This window comes from Mobula hypostoma, chromosome 8, assembly GCF_963921235.1.
Source record: "Mobula hypostoma chromosome 8, sMobHyp1.1, whole genome shotgun sequence".
NCBI classification, from domain to species: Eukaryota; Metazoa; Chordata; class Chondrichthyes; order Myliobatiformes; family Myliobatidae; genus Mobula; species Mobula hypostoma.
This window is the reverse complement of record NC_086104.1, coordinates 54,729,155-54,747,265: the sequence shown is the minus strand read 5'-3', so window position 1 is coordinate 54,747,265 and position 18,111 is coordinate 54,729,155.

The window sequence follows — 18,111 nt, the reverse complement described above, 5'->3', positions numbered from 1 at the left end:
AGTGAGGGTCCAGTCACTGTTTGTGGCCTTCATGTATAATTTATGTCTGAGAGACTTCCTGCAATCTCTGCTCCTTTGATCATCCAAGATTTTGCACGAAGAGGGTGATTCACATCCAGGATATAATGAGTGTCAACCATCCCAACAGGGGTGAATTCTGTAAGGGTAAATTTCTATTTCCCAAACAGGTGTTACTCTGTGGTAGCATATACCCTCTATCTGTACAAACATGTGGCCTCCGTCGGTCGTGGTCGACCATGGGCACTGCGCCTCTGGTAGTCACTGATTTGTCGAGCAGCGTCGACTGTGGCTATTGAGGCTGATCCTGGAACGGCAGGCTCTGCCGCAGTTGCTGCAGGTGTAGGTCATGGTGGAATTGTTGTCCACTGTTCTCTCTGTTTAGCTCTTCGTTCCTCAAACTGACTCAGGATCACTCCTTCGCCTTGCTCTAGGTGTTGTTGAAGAGTACCTTGCCATTTGTTGCGGTCATCTGCTGTATCCTCCCAGCACTCTGTGTTGATATTTAAGGCTTTCATGTCATGCTTGCAGAGGTCCTTGAAGCGAAGCTGGGGTCTACCAATGTTCCTCTTGCCTATTGCTAGTTCTCCGTAGAGGATGTCCTTTGGCAGTCTACCATCCTTCATACAACGGACGTGGCCCAGCCAGCGTAGTCTGCGTTGTCTTAAAAGCATGAACATTGTGGGAAGTCCAGCATGGGAGAGGACCTCAGAGTTTGGGACTTTGCCTCTCCAGGTGATGCCGAGGATGCAGCGAAGGCTGTGCAGGAGAAAACTATTGAGTTTCCTCTCCTGCTTAGAGTAGATGGTCCAAGTCTCGCTACCATACAGGAGGGTGCTGATAACGCATGCATTGTACACAGCAGGTGTACAGTAGAGGTACTTTTCATTCAAGGTTTCCAGAATCAAAATCTGAATCAGGTTTATTAACATTTATTGTGAAATATCTTGTTTCATGGCTGCAGTACAGTGCAAACCATGAGAAGCAGAAATGAATAGTGAGTAATGAGGTAATGCTCATGGGTTCAGGGACCATTCAGAAATCTAATGGCCGAGGGAAAGAAGCTGTTTTTAAAATGTTGAGGGTGGGTCTACAGTCTTCAGTACCTCCTGCCCGGTGCAAACAGGCATAATGGATGGTGAGTGTCTTTAACGATGATGCCGCGTTCTTGAGGCACTGTATCCTGAAGGTGGTCTCAGTGTTGGGGAGGGTTATACCTTTGATGGAACTGGCTGAGTTTACAACCCTCTGCAGCCTCTTGTGATCACATGCATCGGAGGCTCTATTCCAGTCTGTGATGCAACCAGAAAGAATAATTGTACATCCTTCGAAATTTGCAAGAGTCCTTCGTGGCATATTAAATCTCCTCAAATATTAAGTATTACGTTAAAGGATTCTTGCTCAGAGCTAGGAGTCACTTCTTTAAGAAATGCATAAAAATATTTTTATTTAATACTTCAGAAAGATGATAAAGCCTTAATTTACCAAAACAGCTCCAACAAATGTTTTGAATCTTGCTGCATCATTCAGCTTGGTACTTGCTCTTTCATTCACCTCAAAACTAATTTCCGGAGTAGACAAATGTGTTGGTGAGAACCGCAGAGGTTACAGATGACCTGACTGTATTGTAAATTACCTGATCTCCGTCATGCAACTAAAAGGTCACTTTGTCTCTCCCAGAAATAGTATTACATGCTTCTTAGTAAATATAATTTACCAAGACTAAGATTGAATAGCCTTTAGGTTCCACCTTATGATCTAAAGCCACAGATTTTTAAGAAATATAGAGGCAACACAAGTCCCAAGAACGCATAAAACATTCTAGCTTCAGTATTTATCAGTTTTTAACCACTGGGTACAAAGCTCCCAGCAATCAATTATTGTTTACTGCTGGGGCTTGGAGCTTCACTAACTACACCACGGATCAATTTTACTACCTTTTAGTTATTCTTTTATTTTATAGTTGACCATTATCTCAGTCTTTAATCTCATCTTTCTGAATGTTTATATAATTTATCTTTAGGTAGAATCAAATGGACTGAATTTACGACATTTTGTTTGCAGCTGAAGAACTGCAGAGCTCATCGGAAATATTTATCCAAATATTTGCTTCCAAGAGAGTAATTAACCTCTTTTGTCTTCATATCTCTTACCAGAAAGAGATATTACCCTTTGCATGTGCAGCTTGGGGTGTAATTTAAAACTGTCAGTAGGGAAAGCCTTATAGATATATACTTGTGATTACAGCCATCTGAAGAAAAGTAATGTAGTAACTGTAAGCAGAATGATGAAATTTCTTTAAACAAAGTGCACAAAGTCAATGAAAACAACGTTGTGAAGGTTGTAAAAGGAACAATCCAGCCTATTATGACCTGGTTTGCACTTTTGCCACAGTTAATTTTATCTTCCTAACACATCAGGCTATATTAACTTGCTGAAAGATATATCCAAATTGGTTCACTTTTTCCCAGTGGACCAGCATTTTTTTTTCTTCTGGTGCATCTCCAATTCCCTCACTTTTAAGTTTGAACCCATAAGACTTTCAGTCAATGATAACGTATAGCCACACAAAAAAAAGCTTTTACTTAACTTGCTGAAATATCCAAATTGGCCTATTTTTTCTCTGTGGACCAATAAATATTTCATCAAGTGTGTCCCCAATTCCTTCACTCTTAAGTTTAAATCAATGCATTCTACATATCACCTAACTGCACAAAAACAACATTTCTTCTCTGATATAAAGTTACCTTTTACTTCATTAGTAGACTTCATAAATTTAAACAACTCTCCCCTCTGATCTATCTTCAAAGTAAATTCTAGCATTTCTTGGTTTGTTCCTCAGGTGAGTCTACCATCCCAGATATTAATCCCACAAAGCTTTACATGAATTTTCCATTTCCTTGATATCATTCCTAAAGTGTGTAATCTTTAATCAGTCTCAACATCCTACATGGGATCTCACTTGCACGATACAGCTGTTTACCATAACAGTAGAGTTTTTGTTCTCCACAATTATACTTACAAAAATATCAACACTTTATTTCTGGCACTGTCCCAGTTATGTGTGTATGAATGTCAGTTCCCTCTCTTACCATGACCATCGAAATAGTACCATTTCATTTATATTGCCAGCTCTCAACGTTCCTTCCAAAATTCAACTTTTTGTATGCCGAATAAAATTTAATCATTCTCTTCAGCCAAGACCCACTGAAATGTGCCATGATATCAGCTTACTACTGACCGCACTGAAGCATATCACCCATGAAATACTGCAACTGAGATACGACAATCATTGCCTCCCCAGCATTCAGGACATCTTCAAGGACTGATGCCTCAAAAAGTTAGCATCCTTCAGTGAGGGCCCCCATCACCCAGGACATGTCTTCTTCTCATTTCTACCATCAGAAAGGAGGTACAAGAGCCTGAAGGCACACACTCAATGATTCAGGAACAGCTTCTTCCCCTCTGCCATCAGATTTCAGATTTTTGAATGGTCATTAAATGCATGAACACTATCTTGCTACCTTTTTTTCTCTTTCTGCATCACTTTTAGAATTTAACTTTACATACACACACACACACACACACACACACATATATAGTGTGACTGTGTGTGTATATATATATTTACTGTAATTTACAGTTTTATTATGTATTGCAATGTACTGCTGCCACATAACAACAAATTGCATGGCATATGCCAGTGATATTAAAACTGATGCTAATTCTGAAATTCTAACCACCAAATGTGTTCTTCTCAAGGCTCATCAGATTGCCTTCTCAACTGCCACAATCTGTGTTCTTCAACTCACCCAAAGCCCTGCACTATTATGCTGTAATACAACAACAAAATGTGCTAGTATTTTTGAGGAGGAAGGCCATTTAGGGGATGGTAGTACTGAAAACAGGATTTTGGTAGGCTATTAATTTATTCAAAAGGAGCTTGACATGATTGAGTCAGTTCTGATGGTGGATGAACATGTCAGGTATGTGTCAGATTGCTGTAAATGTGAATCCCTAGAAGGAGCAAAAATATGTGTTAGTTACATCAGAGAGAATAACTGAATGGGCAAAAAGGAAGAATTTCCCATAGAAGGAGATGAAGATATAAGAAGTGAGAGACTGGCTGTCACACTGACAATTGCAAAACTATTTCTTTGAATAGATGGCCAAAGGTTATGCAGTTGTACGTTTACGAAAAGAACTGTAAGTGATTTGAAACAGTAAAACATTCTAGGTACATGGGCAAAAGTAAGTGATGCATTTACTATTTAGCCTTAAGTACTCTGTTTGCGGCAGAGACTGTATACACTGCACTTGCAGTGGTATGGGAAAATCTTTACTGGATCCTACTTAAGCCTTCTGTGAGATTCAACAAACTGGTTGAGCTTATAAAGCTACATTCTGGCAAATGCATCAAATAGCCGTGAAAAAAAACACATATGATGTCACTTTAACATCCCACGTTCATGGAAGGGTTAAATCTTTCTTGCTGCGTGATGCTTTTAAAAATGTCCGAGTCAGTTTGCAATCTGAAAACATCAAGATGCTTAGCTGCACAGTGACTTAGTGTGTGCAACTGAGCTGAGCACAGATGGCAAAACAGATTGGCTGCCTTGCAGATCTGCTCCCAACACAGATACCTTCCTTTCACCTGCATGATGTTGTTGCTCAGAGCTCTCTTAATGTCCTTGGAGGGTTTGATTGAGGAGGCTTTGATGCACCAAATAAAAAAAAAATGTGATGAATTCTGTAAAAACCTGACAATTGGTAATGTTGAGGTATGTAAATAAAACATTTGTTAATACTGATCATTGAAATTTCGGGGAGTATTCTTACTAAGTCATCATTCTCATTACATTCATTTCCATAATATTCAGAAATATGCTGGCATTGCAAGCAATTACAATGTCTTGTATTTTGTTATGAATATTTAAAAAAAAATAGATTCTCTAAAGATAATCACAGTGATATTAAAACAAGTTTATATTGCAACTAAATGCTGTTTGATCCATTGTATTTATATTAACTGATACTGAAAAATGCCTTTTCTGAGCGTGACTCTTCCCATCTCTGCTGATGTTCTATACGCAGTTCATATGTAAGTTTTATCCTTTGAGGTTTCTTCACGTATGTTTTACTGCTCTTTTGGCTTGTGAATGTTGCTGCCATGGCAGCATTTATTGTACAATCCTCGGAGAGCTTCAAAACTCAACAGTAGCCCTTGGATAAGACAAAGCCACTTTTCTTCTGTGAAGGGCATTTTGAACCAATTGCATTTTAAAATCAATTCAGTAGGGAACACTGTCTATGTGATTCGCTTGCCCACTCATCCCTCCCAATCGAGCTTCCCCTAGCACTTATCCCTGCAAGCGAGACAAAGGTGAAACCGACCCACTACATCTCCTTCCTCACCACCATTTAGTGCCCTAAACAGCGGCACCTCACGTGCAAATCTGTTGGGATGTTCCCAGTGCGGCTTCCTCTACAGCCTTTACATCAGCGAGATGTGATGTAGATAGAAGGAGCACCTTTGTTGAGCACATTTGCTCCATCTGCTGCATAAGACAGGATCTCCATTTCCATTCCCATTCCAAACTATCTGTTCATGACTCCTCTACTGCCATAATGAGGCCATACTCAGGTAGGTGGCTCAGCACCTCATATTCCATCTGGATAGACTCCAACCTGATGACATGAATATTGACTTCTCAGCCAACCCCCTTCTCTCTTATTCCATTCCGTATTTTGGATCTCCTTTAATCCCTTCTCTGTTCCTCAACTGCCCATCTCCTCCCCTTTCCTCTGCTGCCCCTCCTGTTTCCATTGTCCACTATCCCCTCCTATTACGTTCCAACTTCTTCAGCACTTTACTTCTTCCCCTGTCATCTCCCAGCTTCTTACTTCATCTCGCCTCCCTCCACCCCCCCTCCCCGACATACAACTTCTCCCTTAGGTCTCACCTATCATCTACCAACATGCACCTCTTCCCCTCTCCCCACCTTAACTGGCTCTGCCCCCTTCCATTCCAGTCCTGAAGCATCTTGGTGTTGGCTGTTTATTCCATTCCATAGATGCTGTCTGGCTTGCTGAGTTCCTCCAACGTTTCATGTGTGCTGCTCAGGGTTTCAGACATACGCCGAATCTCCTGTGTTTTGTGGACATAAATTCTGATGCATCCTCTCCAGGCTCCATTCCTTGCAAGTACATTTCCTGAAAGACCTCTGTAACCCCACTGAAGGAGCATGGGTATTTTAATCATATCAAGTCCCTTAATATTTTTGAAGACCTTTATCTTACTGCCCTTCAATCTTCCTTTCTACAGTGAGGTATTTTATGACCAAGTCTCTGGAAAATTGCGGTGTGCATAACATACATACAGGCATCCAGATGGTAATTTAATTAGGCCAAACTCCTACTCAAATAATTAATTGTTTTGGTTTTCCAAAATATTGACCTTCAATTGGAACTCACAAACTGTGTAAATATCACAAAATTAAATTTGATACAGATTCCCGTTCACTGCATGGTAATACTCTTTAAAATGTCCCGATAGTCTGCAAATAAATGGCAATGAGATTATTGATTGTATTTTAACCAATCTTCAACATCAATAGTTATTAGTACTGGCCAGGAGCTTGAACGCAGCTGATAAGGATAATGTTTACCATGAATAAATAAGCTTGACCACATAAATTAGACTCAATTTTAAATACACAACTCAATATTTATTTTCACGTGATAATAAAAAGATATATATAATCTACTACTTATTTATTTACCAGGCAAGCATAATCATCTATGAATCTATTAATAATGGCTGACTTGCCTAGATTTGAAAGTATACTTCCCACTACATGAAATCCTTAGGTTTGAACTACAGTATGTTTTTTCATTTGATACTCCCGAATTAGTTCAAGCCAAAGGTTTTGTGGTGGTTGCAATGTCTTCCATTTCTATCTAATCGTAATGTGCAGATTACATTTGCCCTTTGCCTTATGCAAGGTTAAGAGCTGTAATATCCACTCCAAAAGTCATTTTACTACAATATAAGAGCTATGTATTTTCAGTGTGACTGAGCTGCTGGTTTAAGCACATTGCTGTGAATGATATTTGTGAGTATAAATGTAAGTGACAGAGATTCCAGATGTACTTGCACTCAGAATGAGTGGGGCATGGCAAGATGGCTGCTCAGCTCAATCCAATACACATTAGGCCTACAGATTGGAGTTTTGTTAATGGGCTTCGTTCTGTTAACACTGGCAGTCCATTTCATATTTGTAATGTGATATACTCCGCTGATATTTTTTAAAATTCATCTATTCAGTCACTTCTACTACTGTGGTTCTGTCATTGAGCTAATTTGATTTTCTTTCTTGCTCACAAGTCCACAAGACAAAGGAACAGAAGTAGGCCATTCAGCCCATCGAGTCTGCTCCGCCACTCCACCATGAGCTAAACTATTCTCCCATCCAGTTCCAATTTCCGGCTTTTTCCCCATATCCCTTGATACCCTGACTAATTAGATACCTATCAGTCTCCTCCTTAAACACCCTCAATGATTGGGCCTCCACAGCTGTATGTGGCAACAAATTCCATAAATCCATGACCCTCTGGTTAAAAAAAAATTCTCTTCATCTCGGTTTTAAATGGGTACCCTCTAATTCTAAGATTGTGGCCTCTTGTCCTGGACTCACCTACCAAGGGAAACAGCCTTTCCACATCTACTCTGTCCAACCCTTTCAACATTCGAAATGTTTCTATGAGATCCCCTCTCATTCTTCTATACTCTAATGAATACAGTCCAACAGCCGACAAACGTTCCTCATATGTTAGCCCCTGCATTCCAGGAATCATCCTCGTAAATCTTCTCTGAACTCTCTCCAACATCAGTACATCCCTTCTAAGATAAGGGGCCCAAAACTGCACACCGTATTCCAAATGAGGTCTCACCAGTGCCCCATAGAACCTCATCAACATCTCCTTACTCTTATACACCATTCCTCTTGAAATGAATGCTAACATAACATTCTGTTTCCTTACTGCCGATCCAACCTTGTGGTTAACTTTTAGGGTATCCTACACGAGGACCCCCAAGTCTCTTTGCACTTCCGATTTTTGAATTTTCTCCCCATTGAAGTAATAATCTGCCCGATTATTTCTTCTTCCAAAATGTACAACCGTACATTTCTCAACATTGTATCTCATCTGCCAAATCTGCCATTTCTTTGCCCACTCTCCTAAACTGACCAAGTCTCTCTGCAACCTTCCCATTTCTTGAACACTTCCTGCTCCTCCATCTACCTTGATGTCATCTGCAAATTTAGCCACAAAACCACTTAATCCATAATCTAAATCATCAATATACATTGTAAAAAGAAGCGGCCCCAACATCGACCCCTGCGGAACACCACTAGTAACCGGCAACCAATCAGAATATGATCCCCTTATTTTCACCCTTTGCTTTCTGCCTATCAGCCAATGCTCCACCCATTCAAATATCTTTCCTGTAATTCCATGGGCTGTCATCTTATTAAGCAGCATCTTATGCGGCACCTTATCGAAGGCCTTTTGAAAATCCAAATACACAACATCCACAGTCCCTCCCTTGTCAATCTTATTTGAGATTACCTCAAAAAATTCCAATAGGTTGGTGAGGCAGGATCTTCCCTTCATGAAATCATGCTGGCTTCGGCCTATCTTGTCATGCACCTCCAGGTATTTCATAACCTCGTCCTTGAGGATCGACTCCACTAACTTTCCAACTACCAATGTCAGACTAATAGGCCTGTAATTTTCTTTTTGCTGACTCCCTCCTTTCTTAAACAGCGGAACTACATTTGCGACCTTCCAGTCCTCCAGAACCATGCCAGAGTCTATTGATTCCTAGAAGATTATTTCTAATGCTTCCACAATCTCCAAAGCCACCTCCTTCAGAACTCTTGGGTGCACCTCATCCGGACCGGGAGACTTATCTATTCTTAGTCCATTTAGCTTCCCAAGCACTTCCTCTCTAGTAATCTTGACTGTACCTAATTCTATTCCCTGAGACTTCTGGCTATCAGGTATGTTGTTAATGTCTTCCACTGTGAAGACTGATGCAAAATACTCATTTAGCTCCTCTGCCATCTCTTTGTTACCCATTATAATTGCTCCAACATCATTTTCAATCGGTCCTTTATCTACCCGTGTCACTCTTTTACTCTTCATATATTTAAAAGAACTCTTATTATCCTTTTTTATGTTAATTGCCAACTTCCTTTCATAATTCATCTTTTCTTTCCTAATGACTTTCTTAGTTTCATTCTGTAAGTTGCTGAGATGAATATTTTACTACTATGAATGTAAGAAAATGTAGTAACATTTTTGCAGTAAGGATCATATTTTACTTCACTAACATGCAATGATTATTGCATAAATCATAGATCAGACCTCATTTTTATTCCATGAATACATAACACCATCTTACTTCAGAAAGGATATTCACCACTTGAGAATGGACCACATGCAGCATAATTTTGGCTGCAGGCTCTGGACAGATATAAAATATGCTAGAATTACTAAATAATCTTGTTTACCCTCGTACAAGAAATTCCAGTGGTACATCACTCCCTTGCTTCCTACTGTTACTGGGACAAAATATCAGGACTCAGAATAATTTAGGATGAGGATTATGAAGCATGTTAGCTGCTACCGGTAAGTAAGACAGATGGAAATGAGGAGTTCCTCCATCTGAAAAGCATGGCAAATTTTGCTTGCAATCTCTGCAGTTGCCAATATTTTGTTTTTTACAACTATTGCTTTAACAATTCTGCCAGTACAGATTTGGATACTGCTTAGCTGCTTCTGAATGTGAGAGACCACCTAAGGATATTCACTCCACCCACAGCATGATGCAATCTGTTCTCATAATATAATCTTTTCATGTCTGGTATAATCTTCGTGAATCTATACTCTTCCTCTTCCAAGAGCGATATGTGATTCTTTATTCTGGCTCTGCAAAACTGACTGCAGTGCTCCTAATGACATTTATCCATGACTCAAGCAGCACATATGCCATATGTACCAGGAATTTGCAGATTTTTATTAGTGCATGACTTCTATCATTCTGATGTCTTCAGCTTACCAACAAAATGATTTGAGATGAATATTCAGAATATAGATGGAGTAGAAAGTAATAAGCCTTTGGATGAACAGAGGAATATTTTAACATCACTTTTAATGCTCTTAATAGATATTCAAAAAGAATGTTTAATTCTGAATTAGAAGTAACTATTTTCAGAACTATAATTTTGAATTAACATTCAATTGATAAATTTCTACATAAAGTTTGAATTCCAAGCAATGCCAAACTGGGACAAATCTCACTGATACACTTTAAGCGCTCTACAATTTTCCGCTCAAGATCATTTTTTAAGTATTCAATGACCCTTTAGTTTCTAGTCAGCAGTAATGGAGTGTTTGAATACATTCTTATCTATAATTGATTGGCTATATAATATTCCTGCAGATCGCAATGTATGGGTATTAATAATCATTTGGCTGTGCGGGTTCTATGGTTTCAGGAGTTTCTCTAATTTTATTTTAGACAGAAGTATTTCATTAAAAATTTAAGGAAACTGATTTCTACAGATGTTAAATAACTGAAACTTGGTCCAATTTTTTAATGTCAATCAAGATCTCAAATTGCAATAACCATGCACATTTCATGTTACAAAGTAATCAGACTCTACAAACTAAAGCAACACACATAAAAGTTACTGGTGAACGCAGCAGGCCAGGCAGCATTTCTAGGAAGAGGTGCAGTCGACGTTTCAGGCCGAGACCCTTCGTCAGGACTAACTGAAGGAAGAGTGAGTAAGGGTGCAGAGGATATTTACAAGGATGTTGCCTGGATTGGGGAGCATGCCTTATGAGAATAGGTTGAGTGATCTCGGCCTTCTTTCCTTGGAGCGACAGAGGATGAGAGGTGACCTGATCGAGGTGTATAAGATGATGAGAGGCATTTATCGTGTGGATAGTCAGAGGCTTTTTCCCAGGGCTGAAATGGTTGCCACAAGAGGACACAGTTTTAAGGTGCTTGGAAGTAGGTGCAGAGGAGATATCAGGGGTAAGTTCTTTACACAGAGAGTGGTGAGTGCGTGGAACGGGCTGCCGGTGACGGTGGTGGAGGTAGATACGATAGGGTCTTTTAAGAGACTCCTGGACAAGTATATGGAGCTCAGAAAAATAGAGGGCTATGGGTAACCCTGGGTAATTTCTCAGGTAAGGACATGGCTGGCATAGCTTTGTGGGCTTAAGGGCCTGTATTGTGCTGTAGGTTTTCTATGTTTCTATATCAAAGCAGCTTTGAAGAAGGCAATACAGCAGCTCTATTTCATGATCAGTTTGTCACCTAAGACATTCGAAAACCTCTACAGATGTCCTGCGGAGAGCATTCTGACAGGCTGTATCATTATCTGGTATGGCAGAGGGGAGGTGGTGTCGCTGCTGCACAGTATCGAAAATAGCCACAGTAAGTTGTAAAATTCGTCAGCTTCAAGTTGGATACTAGCCTCTGTAGTATCCAAGTCATTTTCAAGGAGCGGTGTCTCAGAAAGGCAGCATCCTTTGTTAAGGACTCCCTCCACCCAAGACAAGTCCTCTTCTCACTGTTATCATCAGGGAGGAGATACAGAAGCCTGAAGGCACACACTCAGTGATTCAGGATCACCTTCTTCCCCTCTGCCACCCAATTCCTGAATGAACTTTGAACCTTTGGACACTACCTCCCTTTTATTATTTCTATCTTTGCACTATTTTAAATATAACTATTTATTACATATATATATATTCCTATTGTAATTGATTTATTTATTTTTCCTTATTATATTATCATGTTTTGCATTGAACTGCTGCCACTAAGTTAACAAATTTCACGACACATGCCAGTGATGTTAAACCTGATTCTGTTCTGATTCATCATCAAGTCACGTTTTCCGCCAACTGTATCATTTTCACACACTGCTAAATAAATGCACTTACATTACTTATCTGCAAATCGGATGTGTGACCTAACATGCAAATACCCCACCATACTTTCACTTGCTAACAGCTATACTAAACTTTATACTGCTTACTCACAATCTGCACTTAATGATTTAACTAATGCTGACAAATCGCCCAGGCTCAGTACCACACTCTCCATCACAGTTTTGTCTCCCCTATAGGGAAGGTGGTGCGTAACTGGTAGACGTAGATGCAAATATTCGGCCATGGATCCAACCTCAACTGCCGGGAGGATAGAGCACAGGAGTAGTCAGCTAAACCATGGCTTAACGATAGTGCACAAAACATTGAAGGCAATGTTAAACATATCACTAATATTTCTCACAGCATACTCTCGGATTCAGATTACAGATTTATTTATTACACGTACATGGAAACATACGGTGAAGTATGCTGTTTGTGTCCATGGATGTGCTGGAGGCACCCCACGTTCCAGCACCAGCATAGCAGGCCCACAGTGCTTGGAAGAACAAAACAGAACACAAAAGCAGCAAAACAAGCCCCTTTCCTTTCTCCCGCCCTGCCTCTCATCCATCCACAGCACATGGACAGTCCCCCATCTCCAGGATAGGCTCATTCCACAATGTGTCAGCTTCCACTGCACCACAGGCTTCCTATGCCAGAAGCATTCCTATGTCAGAGTGCTGCACTGGAAGCTGTTGCCATGCCCTGCAAACAAATACTCAACGAGGCTTCGAAAATGACACAGCAGTCCAACAATCTGTGCTCCAGTAGATCTTAGGGATGACTTAAATAAAACCCATGGGAATGTTAGTGACACTAGGATGGTTACAAGAGGATCCTGAGCAATAGATGAATCTTCCTCCCATTGTGGTTGATGAAGCTCGTGTTGGTAAAAACTCATGCAGATATCTCCTGCAAAATTCCAGCCAAATTCATACCTGTGACATCCAAACAATTGTGAGGTCAAGCTGTCCAGTTTCACAGCTAATGTTACCTACTTAGAATCCAGTAGTTAATGCTCTCTTCACACAAGTTTGTGGACAGCTCCTGAACCTTCACTAGCCTACTTGAAACAAAATCTTTTTATTCCTTATTATTTTTTGATGAAGTATCAGCTCTTGACTACACTAATGAGGATTGAAAGAGACTGTTACGCAATGCAAGAATAACGTCAAAAATCTGCATATTACTTTAAGCATACCCCGAGCAAATGGTATCCCTAAACTACATCGTTAATTGAAAACTTAAGATTCATTGGATATTTGAACGAACAAGTATCTTTAAATAGAATTTTGTAAGGATCCTTGCTGCAGGCCCTTGTTGTTTATATCAAATCAGCATTAGTTAGAAAAATATCAGAATTTATATGAAAATAAACAACAGCAGAATGTTGTTAATTCAAGTTATTTCCTAATAATGTATTTTTCAATGCAACAGAATTATATTTCAGTTAATATATTTAGTAAGTTTGTAATTTGGTGAATTGTTTTATTACTGTTACATGTATAATGAAAAACAAATAGAGTCGTAGAAAAGCACAACACAGAAACAGGCCCTTTGGCCCATCAAGTCAATGCCAAACCATTTAACCTGCATGGTTCTATTGATCTGCACCCTATCCCTACTACCTATGTACCTATCAACACTTCTCTTAAACGTTGAAATCAAGCTTGCATGCACCACATGTGCTAGCAGCTTGGTCTCTTCTCTCATGACCCTCTGAGTGAAGAAGTATCTCTTCACTTTCCCCTTAAACCCATAACCTCCAGTTGAAGTCAGTGGAAAAAGCCTGCTTGCATTTACCTTATTATTACCCCTATTAATTTTGTATACCTCTATCAACTTTCCTCTCAATCTTCAATGCTCCAAGGAATAAAGTCCTAATCTATTCAATCTTTCATTATAACTCAGTCCGGGCAACATCCTTGTGAATTTTCCCTATACTCTTTCAAACTTATTTACTTCCTTTCAGTAGAAAGGTGACCAAACCAGCATACGATACTCCGAATTATGTCTCATCAACATCTCATACAACTTCAACATATCATTCCATCTCCTATACTCAATACTTTGATTTCTGAAGCCCACTGTGCCAAAGGCTTTCTTTCCAAACTATCTACCTGTGCTATCACTTACAATGAACGATGGATCTGTATTCACAGAGTCACTGTTTAAAAATAAGGCATTGCTCATTCAAATCAGAGATTAAGCTTAGGTTTAAGCTTATAAACGCAGGCAGTTATAAGTCTATGGAGCCCTCATCCTCAATGAGTATTTATAAGGCAGAGGTACTGAAGATAGATACTACATAAACAAGAGGATGAAAGTTTACTATGGATTACAAGATCATGGAGGAACATTACAATAATTTTGGCCTTAGTATTATCAAATAGTGGAGCAGACTTGAGGGACTGATTAGTTTACTCCAGCTTCCATTTTGTTCATAAGAAAGTAGTTTTCAAACTGGTAAGTCCAGCTTTCATTGGTAGAAGTAATCAATGCTGTCATCAGCATTGAAGGAGGGGTTACCATGGAAAAGAATTTGGATAAAAATTCTTAAATAAGCCACACGGTAGGCTTATTCAGAAAGTTAGAGCATTTGACAAGGTTCCACCCTGTAGGCTTATTCAGAAAGTCAGAAGGCATGGGATCCAGGGAAGTTTCGCCAGGTGGATTCAGAATTAGCTTGCCTGCAGAAGGCAGAGGGTGGTGGTGGAGGGAGTACATTCAGATTGGTGGATTGTGACTAGTGATGTCCCACAAAGATCTGTTCAGGGACCTCTACTTTTCGTGATTTTTATTAGCGACCTGGATGTGGGGGTAGGAGGGTGGGTTGGCAAGTTTGCAGACGACACAAAGGTTGGTGGTGTTGTAGATAGTGTAGAGGATTGTCAAAGATTGCAGAGAGACATTGATAGGATGCAGGAGTGGGCTGAGAATTGGCAGATGGAGTTCAACCCGGAGAAGTGTGAGGTGGTACACTTTGGAAGGACAGACTCCAAGGCAGAGTACAAAGTAAATGGCAGGATACTTGGTAGTGTGGAGGAGTAGAGGGATCTCGGGGTACACGTCCACAGATCCCTGAAAGTTGCCTCACAGGTGGATAGGGTAGTTAAGAAAGCTTATGGGGTGTTAGCTTTCATGAGTCGAGGGATAGAGTTTAAGCGATGTAATGATGCAGCTCTATAAAACTCTGGTTAGGCCACACTTGGAGTACTGTGTCCAGGTCTGGTCACCTCACTATAGGAAGGATGTGGAAGCATTGGAAAGGGTACAGAGGAGATTTACCAGGATGCCGCCTGGCTTAGAAAGTATGCATTATGATCAGAGATTAAGGGAGCTAGGGCTTTACTCTTTGGAGAGAAGGAGGATGAGAGGAGACATGATAGAGGTGTACAAGATAATAAGAGGAATAGATAGAGTGGATAGCCAGCACCTCATCCCCAGGGCACCACTGCTCAACACAAAAGGACATAGTTTTAAGGTAAGGGGTGGGAAGTTCAAGGGGGATATTAGAGGAAGGTTTTTTGCTCAGGGAGTGGTTGGTGCGTGGAATGCACTGCCTGAGTCAGTGGTGGAGGCAGATACACTAGTGAAGTTTAAGAGATTACTAGACAGGTATATGGAGGAATTTAAGGTGGGGGCTTATATGGGAGGCAGAGTTTGAGGGTCGGCACAACATTGTGGGCCGAAGGGCCTGTATTGTGCTGTACTATTCTATGTTCTATAATCAACGATTTAGTATGAATATAAGGAGCTAATTTAATTAAGAAAATAGGGACAAAGATATGGAGATGTAATGTAAGATAGATGAACTTGTAGCACAGTTACAGATTGGCACGTATGATGTTGTAGGCATCACTGAATCATGGCTGAAATACGATTATATCTGGGAGCTTATTGTCACATTCAATACACATTGTATTGAAAGGACAGGCAGAAAGGTGGTGTGGTTCTGCTGGTAAACAATGAAGTCAAATCATTAGAAACAGGCGACATAAGGTCGGAAGGTGCTGAATCATTGTGGATAGAGTTAAGGAATTGCAAGGATAAAAAGACACTGATGGTAATTATACACACATACCCCACAAAACAGTAGTAAGGATGTGGTCTACAAATTATAATTGGAGATAGAAAATGCATATCAAAAGGGCAATGTTACAATAGTCAAGGGGGATTTCAATATGGTCATAGTCATAGTCATACTTTATTGATCCCGGGGGAAATTGGTTTTCATTACAGTTGCGCCATAAATAGTAATAAATAGTAATAGAACCATAAATAGTTAAATAGTAATATGTAAATTATGCCAGTAAATTATGAAATAAGTCCAGGACCAGCCTATCGGCTCAGGCTGTCTGACTCTCCAAGGGAGGAGTTGTAAAGTTTGATGGCCACAGGCAGGAATGACTTCCTATGATGCTCTGTGCTGCATCTCGGTGGGATGAGTCTCTGGCTGAATGTACTCCTGTGCCCACCCAGTACATTATGTAGTGGATAGGAGACATTGACCAAGATGGCATGCAACTTAGACAGCATCCTCTTTTCAGACACCACAATGAGAGAGTCCAGTTCCATCCCCACAACATCACTGGCCTTACGAATGAGTTTGTTGATTCTGTTGGTGTCTGCTACCCTCAGCCTGCTGCCCCAGCACACAACAGTAAACATGATAAAACTGGCCACCACAGACTCGTAGAACATCCTCAGCATCGTCTGGCAGATGTTAAAGGACCTCAGTCTCCTCAGGAAATAGAGATGGCTCTGACCCTTCTTGTAGACAGCCTCAGCATTCTTTGACCAGTCCAGTTTATTGTCAATTCGTATCCCCAGGTATTTGTAATCCTCCACCATGTCCACACTGACCCCCTGGATGGAAACAGGGGTCATCGGTACCTTAGCTCTCCTCAGGTCTACCACCAGCTCCTTAGTCTTTTTCACATTAAGCTGCAGATAATTCTGCTCACACCATGTGACAAAGTTTCCTATCGTAGCCCTGTACTCAACCTCATCTCCCTTGCTGATGCATCCAACTATGGCAGAGTCATCCGAAAACTTCTGAAGATGACAAGACTCTGTGCAGTAGCTGAAGTCCGAGGGGTAAATGGTGAAGAGAAAGGGAGACAAGACAATCCCCTGTGGAGCCCCAGTGCTGCTGATCACTCTGTTGGACACACAGTGTTGCAAGCACATGTACTGTGGTCTGCCAGTCAGGTAATCAAGAATCCATGACACCAGGGAAGCATCCACCTGCATCGCTGTCAGCTTCTCCCCGAGCAGAGCAGGGCGGATGGTGTTCACACTGGAGAAGTCAAAAAACATGACCCTCACAGTGCTCGCTGGCTTGTCCAGGTGGGCGTAGACACGGTTCAGCAGGAAGACGATGGCATCCTCAACTCCTAGTCGGGGCTGGTAGGCGAACTGGAGGGGATCTAAGTGTGGCCTGACCATAGGCCGGAGCAGCTCCAGAACAAGTCTCTCCAGGGTCTTCATGATGTGGGAGGTCAATGCCACCGGTCCGTAGTCATTGAGGCCGCTGGGGCGCGGCGTCTTTGGCACAGGGACGAGGCAGGACGTCTTCCACAGCACAGGAACCCTCCGGAGCCTCAGGCTCAGATTGAATACATGGCGAAGTACTCCACATAGCTGAGGGGCATAGGCTTTGAGCACCCTGGTACTGACACCATCCGGTCCTGCAGCCTTGCTTGGGTTGAGACGTTTCAGCTGTCTTCTCACCTGTAGAGCTGTGAAGCCCACCGTGGTGGTTTCATGTGGGGAAGTGGTATAGTCATGAGAGCACGGTGGAGGACTGTGAGGAGGGGTAGGAAGGGAGAGTGGAATATATGTTGGTTGGGGTCCGACAACAGATGGCTCATGTGGGGGATGGGCAGGGGCCACAATGTCAAATCTGTTAAAGAACAGGTTAAGTTCATTGGCCCTGTCCACACTACCTTCAGCTCCTCTGTTGCTAGTTTGCCGGAACCAAGTGATGGTCCTCATCCCCCTCCAGACCTCTCTCATGTTGTTCTGCTGGAGTTTCCACTCAAGCTTCCTCCTGTACCTGTCTTTAGCCTCCCTGAT